This window comes from Zea mays, chromosome 2 (genome assembly GCF_902167145.1).
Source record: "Zea mays cultivar B73 chromosome 2, Zm-B73-REFERENCE-NAM-5.0, whole genome shotgun sequence".
Taxonomy (NCBI): Eukaryota; Viridiplantae; Streptophyta; class Magnoliopsida; order Poales; family Poaceae; genus Zea; species Zea mays.
Genome location: NC_050097.1, coordinates 90173240 through 90180813, shown reverse-complemented (window position 1 = coordinate 90180813; position 7574 = coordinate 90173240). Strand labels below are relative to the sequence as shown.

Sequence of the window (7574 nt, the reverse complement as noted above, 5' to 3'; positions counted from 1 at the left end):
GATTCAACTTTAGACCAGCTTGTCTAAAACTGGCGAAGGTCTCCTGCAAATCAGCAATGTGATTTTCCTGTTTCGTGCTTTTTACAATGATATCATCAACATAAGTTAGCACATTTCTGCCTATCTAGGACTGGAGAACCTTCGTAGTCATTCTGCTGAAACTTCCTCCAGCGTTCTTGAGCCCCTCAGGCATCCGAAGGTAACAATATGTTCCACTAGGGGTTATGAAACTGGTCTTCGGCTCATCCTCCTTCTTCATCCAAATTTGATGATAGCCTGAATAACAATCGAGAAGACTCATAAGCTCTGACGAAGCTGCTGCATCAACTAAGGAGTCTATCCTTGGCAATGGGAATTCGTCCTTCGGACAGGCCTTATTGAGATCTGTAAAATCGATACACATTCGCCATTTGCCATTGGCCTTTTTTACCATAACAGTGTTAGCTAGCCATTCTGGGTACTTTACTTCTCTGATAACTCCTGCACTAAGGAGTCTTTTGACTTCATTACGAGCACCTTCGGCCTTGTCATCAGACATTTTCCGAAGCCTCTGCTTTCTGGGTCTGAAGGATGGGTCAACATTGAGCGAGTGTTCAATAACATCCCTGTTAACTCCGCAAAGATCATTGGCTGACCATGCAAAAACATCTTTGTTGTTGAACAAAAACCTTATCAATGTTTTCTCCTGTTCTTCGGATAATTGAGAGCCCAACAGCACCTTCTGCTCTGCTATGTCCTCACATAAGAGCATGGGCTTCGGCTGATCTGCTGAAGCTGCTTTCTCCCTTCTGAATTTGTACTGTTCACAAGCTTCAACTCCATCTATGTTATGGATTGCTTTTGAGTCAGTCCAGTTTCCCTCGACCCTTCTGGCAGCTTCCTGACTTCCATGAATAGCAATGGGTCCTTGATCCGAAGGTATCTTCATGCAAAGGTAAGCAGGATGAAGAATTGCTTCGAAAGTATTGAGGGTGCCACGACTAATAATTGCATTGTAAGGGTATTCCATGTCAACAATGTCAAACACAACTTGCTCAGTTCTGGTGTTGTTGATGAATCCGAAAGTCACTGGCATGGTGATCTTGCCCAGTGCTACAATCTGTCTTCCTCCGAAGCCACAGAGAGGGTGTGTAGCATCATGAATCTTATCTTCTGGCTCTTGCATTTATCTGAAGGCCTTAGCAAATATGATATCAGCTGCACTGCCTGTATCAACCAAGACATTGTGGACCAGAAACCCTTTGATAACGCAAGAAATAACCATAGCATCGTTATGAGGAAAATCCTTGAGTTGAAGGTCCTCCTGGGAGAAGGTGATTGGAATGTGGGACCACCTTGACTTGATAAAGGGTCCATGCACTCCAACATGTTGTACCCTTCTCTGCGCCTCTTTCTTCTGCTTTTTGTTGGCTGGTTCTGAGCACGAACCACCTGTTATCGGGAGCACCAGCTTCGGGACCGAAGCAGCTCCAGCTCGATCGTTGAACGAAGCCATCAGCTCAAAAAAGTGGAAGTGAGTTCACCGGAGGTGGGCGCCAATGTTGGGGGCTTGTTCTCAAATGCTATGGATTAAGAACAAGACAACATAGAATGTTAAATGTTAATGTTCTTCGTCCAACGAAGCATTATTCCCTTGGGGATTAATGGGCCTTGGACGAAGGTTGATAGCAATACAATTACGAAGGTTAAATCTTCGTAATTGAATTCTAACAGATTGTGTAAGATGACATAAAATATAGAATATCAAAGGTAAATGAATCATAAATAAACCATATTATATCCATTCAGTATATTTAAGTGTTAAATACAATTATACCTCTGCCTTGGCAAAGGTTGGTTCCCGAATAATGCGATTGCAAATACAGGGATGCGTGACCAGTAAGGGAATATTGTTCACTATTTATAGGCACGGGACACAGCCTGTGAGAAATTACAATTATGCCCCTCATAAAGGATTACAACAGCGACCTAAGCATTTATGGACTAGAGGGTCATTCTACTTTTAAGTCGGTTTGTAATTCCGAAGCTTCATGAAGAGGAACCTTCGGTCATCTCATACGAACAGCTTCAGCCGAAAGCTGCTTCTTCCTACAAGACCTTCGGCGACGAAGCATAGTCCCAACACCTATACACTCCTGGTGAGGACAAATATCAAATTGGTCACCTTGAGTAGGTTGATGAGGTGTTTCAAGAAGAAGAGTTGCCAACTAGTTTTCATATTGACCCTGCACCGGCATTAGATTCACTAGTTGTAGACGTTAACGACTTAACTTTTCCCGAGAGACGGAGAAGACAACCTGTTAGGAGAAAAGTTACATGGCGACCTCTACATAGAATAGAACAAACAGATCCCGATTTTGATGATATTTAACAAGTAAAGTTGTTTTGTTATTTCATTTGTTTCTATTTTTAAGGACTATGTCATTTTTGATGCACTAATGAATAATTTCTTATTTTTGATGCAGGATGCCGCCAAAATCAAAGAAGTTAGTGAAGGGGCTATTCAAGGGCCTGGGCCTTTTTCAGGGCAGTTCTTCGAGCAGCAGCAGACGTCGAGAGCTGTTGAGCGTGGTACATGGAGATGAGGTAACATATCTTGTACAAATAATTTTTTTTACATATTTACAAATAAATCTTAAGTTGTATGTACTAGGATGAGCAGCACACTGAGGAGCAGCACAATGAGGAGGAGCAGCACAATGAGGCTGAGCAGCACAATGATGAGGTGGAGCACAATGAGGAGGTGGAGCACGTGACATGGGACCAGGCCACACAACATCACCAGCCATGGGACCAGTGGGACCACCAGAGAGAGCAGCAACAGGCGTGGGACCAGTGGGGCCAACAGGGCGAACCGGCTGACAACCCGATGGATGATGGCTCGGGAGGCTCTTCAGCGACACACACACGTCGCTCAAGAAAAAGCCACTCAGTAAAGCCTCGTCACGCGATAGAGCGAGAGGCTGATAGGACTTTAATCATGCCACATGGAGATTGGTGAGTGTAATATATTAACTTATCTCATATAACTATTATGTGTATTGTTAATGTTTTTGTGTAATGCAGGAATTGGGAGGACCTGTCCTTTGACGGCAAGGGACACCACACTCAGGTTAACCTTACGTTGGGTTCTCTTTGTCGTCTTCACTACCCTCGTATAGTGAAGGTGTCAAACGGAGATACTGAGGATGAGGTGCTCGTCAGTACCTGGGACGAGTAAAGTTTATAAAGGAACGAAACCACACCGACAGACAGGGACTTGTGCGTAATGACTTTTGGGTATGAATTCTTTATTATTTTTGTTATGTTTCTTAATATTGTAAATCTATGACTTATACCATTGTATTTGTATTCTTTATGTTGTAGCTTCGATATCGGTTGCCTGACGGAGAGGATTACATGGGGCACGCTGAACGTGTCTTCCAAAATAATTCAAAGAAGCTAGTGAAGGATGCCATATACTATGCGAGAATTCAGGCTACAAACCTGTATTTTCAAAAGCATCCGGAAGAAGCAGGTCCCTTGAATAAAAAGGAAGGGTCCTCAAAGATATATTTGACTGAGGATCAATATCGTGAGGTTAGTATTCAATTTGTTTTACCCTTTATATTGATTGTTGTGATTGATATAATATGTAACATTGTGTGTGCAGGTGATGGTTCCATGGATGGCGCCTGTGCCTGATGCGTACTATGCTTGGTGTCGATATTGGGCTTCCGAAGGCTTCCAGAAAGCGTCAGCGCATCACAGACAATGTCGAGGAACCAATCCTAACCACAAGTTTGGTGGTGACGACATGATACGAAAAGCTAAAAGAATGGTAAGTTTGATCTATCTATGTCGATCAGCAAATAATACGATTGCTTATGAATTTTTTTGTTTATACAGGAAGCTACGAGTGGCCAAAAGCCTAGTGACATTGAGGTCTACCAGGAGGGCCACAAAGGACCAGACCCGAACAACCCTGACCAGCTCTGCAGCCAGACAGCCACGGATCGGCTGGTGAGTCTTGGCCAAAAAGTACAAACGTTCAAAGTATAGAAATTTCTGCATTTGTAAGGTTGTGAATGATGTATAGGCGGCATATGGGGGCAGGGCCGGGCCAGCATAATTCAAGGCCCTGTACCGATTTTTTCTTTTTTTTCTTTGTTAAGAATAGAGGGTATAGATTAATCTCATTTATTAACCGTGATTGAATTATTAATGTGGGAAATGGCTTAATAACGGTAACGACTGATCTTAACGTTTGGATGTTATGCCAGCATATGCTAGCTGCACTTCGCCATATAGCTAAAGTGAGTTGTATAACATATTGGTACTCGGTTGTTACGACAAACACTATGTTTTATTCTTATCGAGCTGTCTTAGCTAGACCTTCTAATCATTACTAAAATTTGTATTGATTAAACTATCGCTAACTATTATTTTAGGGGTTAACTATTATTTTAGGGGCCCTTAGAGGGAGGGGGCCCTGTTCTTGTGCACAGGTGGCACATGCCCCCGCCCGGGCCTGTATGGGGGGAGATGGTTCGTCGCCATGGCCCTGACTTTGACTGGTGCCATGAACCGGTGGATCCCTCGGTGGTGTACGCAAGTGGTGGTGGCAAAGCGCATGGACGGTAAGCTCTAACTTATGAAATTATATGGTTGACACTAAATTGATTATGCAGTAATCACATTTTTTGAATCACTTATAGATACGCACTCTTCGACGGATTTATTGACTCGTCGTCGGTGAGATCTCAGAGGACGGGTTCGTCTTCCCGTAGCTCATGCTCTCGTCGACCGAACGAGCAGGAGTTGGAGATTATGAGGATGCGTGAAGAGATGAGACAACAACGCGAATTTATGGAGGCTTGCAATGCACATAACCAAGCGATGTATCAAGTGAGTACACATAATCCGAACTCTAAATTATTATATTTCAATACAACATCTTCAATATTAACACATATGTTTAACAGTTAATGCAGCAACAGGGCATGTCAACAAATTTTCCACTGCCACCACAATGGAGCCAGTTTGCAAACACACCAGCTCCGCCACCACAGTTCAACACCCCTCCGACACATATACCTGCACCTAGAGATAGGGTATGTTTGATAACTGTCGATTAATTTATACACTTGTATACTTTTTGATATTTGCATTTAACGTGTTGATATTTGCTAACTTGCATAGGTTACGCCCGAAGCGGGTGGTAGTGGGTCTGATCCCGCAGCAGGGACTGGATTTGTTGACTCGCTCTTCGCGTTCCCTCCTCCTGGTGGTGGTGGCGGCAGCGGTCAAAGCTCTAACCACCCAAGTGGTGGTTATCTCTAAACACTTGAACTCGTGCTCGTTATGTTTTTTAACTCGTGGGCGTTATGTTTGTGTAAAGACTTGATCGTAACTCGTATCTGAAATGTTTGTGATGTGTGAATCATATCAATGCGTTTGTGATGTGTGAATCATATCAATGTGTTTGTGATTTGTATGTTCATGTGATATGTTTTGTCATATGTTTGTGATGTGTATGTTCTGTGTATGTTATGTGTGCAATTGTGGAGAAATATCTAATTTAGTGTTGCTGTTGCAGAATTATAGGTTAACTCCCGTCGGCCCAGTTAATTCCCGTCGGATTGACCATAACCGACGGGAATTAACTATTAACTCCCGTCGTCCCTGGTTAATTCCCGTCGGCTGACCTCGCCGACGGGAGTTAATAGTTAATTCTCGTCGGCTGATCTGGTGCCGACGGGAGTTAATAGTTAATTCCCGTCGGCTGATTTGGCCGACGGGGATTAATTAATAACTCCCGTCGGTTGTGCTGGCCGACGGGAATTAGCCGTAATTCCCGTCGGCTAGTTATTGGCCGACGGGGATTAATTATTCCCGTCAGCGGCCGACGGGAATAACCTTATCCCCGACACCTGACGCCTATCGGCTGACAACCGACGGGAATAAGCCCTAAACCAATGGGAATTACTTATTCCCGTCGGTTTAATGCTTATTCTCGTCAGTTCCTGGCCGACGGGAATTAAGTTTTTTCCTGTAGTGATAAGACCATTTTTCCTTAAAACAAAGTCTGCACGGTGACATATAAATCTGCTCCATGAGCTGAATACTCAAGTGACTCAGTAAGTTAAGTTAGAGTGGACTGTCCTCGTGTTGTCTACATAGTATTTCATAAAATAATTAACATTTAAGTTGCAAATCGAAATGACAAAAGTGTGTACCACACCACAAACATCCTAAGACTTTGATGTACCAACCAGGCAAAGCCCAACACAATATATTTTTATTCTTCATCAAACCAAAATGCTCTATAATAGGGAAGAAAGAGCCCGGCTGAACCGATGTCCTAAAAATTATCGTCAGTACCACTAGATATTATCCTAAAAAGGAGATTAACAATATCTACCGGATCACTACCAGATACTATCTTGCAGCTAGTAATAGCTAATTGCCTATGAAAGAACCACCAAGTTGTTTTCGGGTTGCAGAGCTAGTAATAACCACATTTTTTATGGATTGCAGGAAAAAAGAAGTACATTTTGCTACTTTGAGCTCTACCGTCAAGTTTCCTCCCACTAAAACCAGAAATCACGGAAGTGCACAGAAAATCATCCGAAATTGGGAAAGGATCTCGGTTGGTGTGACTCACCAGGCTTGAAGAAGATGGAGAGACCGAAGTCGATGGCCTTGAGCGGTGAGTTCTCCTTCTTATTGGCGAAGAGGAAGTTCTCCGGCTTGAGGTCGTGGTGGATGACGTCGTGCCGATGGCAGAGCTGGATGACCTCGACGATGGTGCGAGTGAAATTGGCGGCGGCGCGCTCGGTGTAGTGCCCCCGCGCGACGATGCGGTCGAAGAGCTTACCGCCCTCGCAGATCTCCATGACAAGGTGGACGACGCCCTCGTCCTTGCACGCCTCTCGTAGGGACACGACACTTGGTGCGGCTTCTTCTTCGCGTTGGATGCGGGGAAGTGCGAGGAGCTGACGTCCTCCTGCGCGACGGCGGCCGGCGAGCGGCAGCAGTTGCCCATGGCCGCCCGAGATCCAAAGGCGTGGCGGGAGGCTAGGGTTGGAGCGGCATTTGGGGCGCTAGGGTGGGCGCGGTGGCCGCGCGGGTGGGCGGCGAGGTGCTACGCGCAGCTGTGGGCGCGCGGGCGGATAAGAGTGAGAGATGGTGAAAGTGACTCGCGGCGCGGGATAGGGATCTAGGTATTTTGGGTTAAGTTCGATAGTTTGGAGTTGGCCCACGAACTTAATTTAAGAACGTGGGTACCCACGTTCCTATTAGATTAAGTTTGACGGTTTTGGCTAGGGCCCACGAACTTAATTTAAGAACGTGGGTACCCACGTTCTTAAAAAAACCCATGAACTTAACTGATATAAGAACGTCGGTACCCACGTTCTTAACAAAACCCACAAACATTTATCAATTTCTTGTATACCTACGTATTCTGGAACATAGGGAGAATATCATGAAGCAGTATGTAGGACTTGCTTCGGCTAATTTTGCCGTGCTTCAGCTTCGACAATCTCTTTCTGCTTCTGAATCGTGACTTGGCACATTCTTGTGGTGTGGCC

The 7574-nt window shown here is 44.6% G+C and overlaps 1 pseudogene; it reads right to left on the bottom strand.

Moving 5' to 3' along the window:
• Nucleotides 1–6487: 6487 nt before the first annotated feature.
• Nucleotides 6488–7027, bottom strand: LOC109944226 (calcium-dependent protein kinase 3-like; annotated as a pseudogene).
• Nucleotides 7028–7574: the final 547 nt, after the last annotated feature.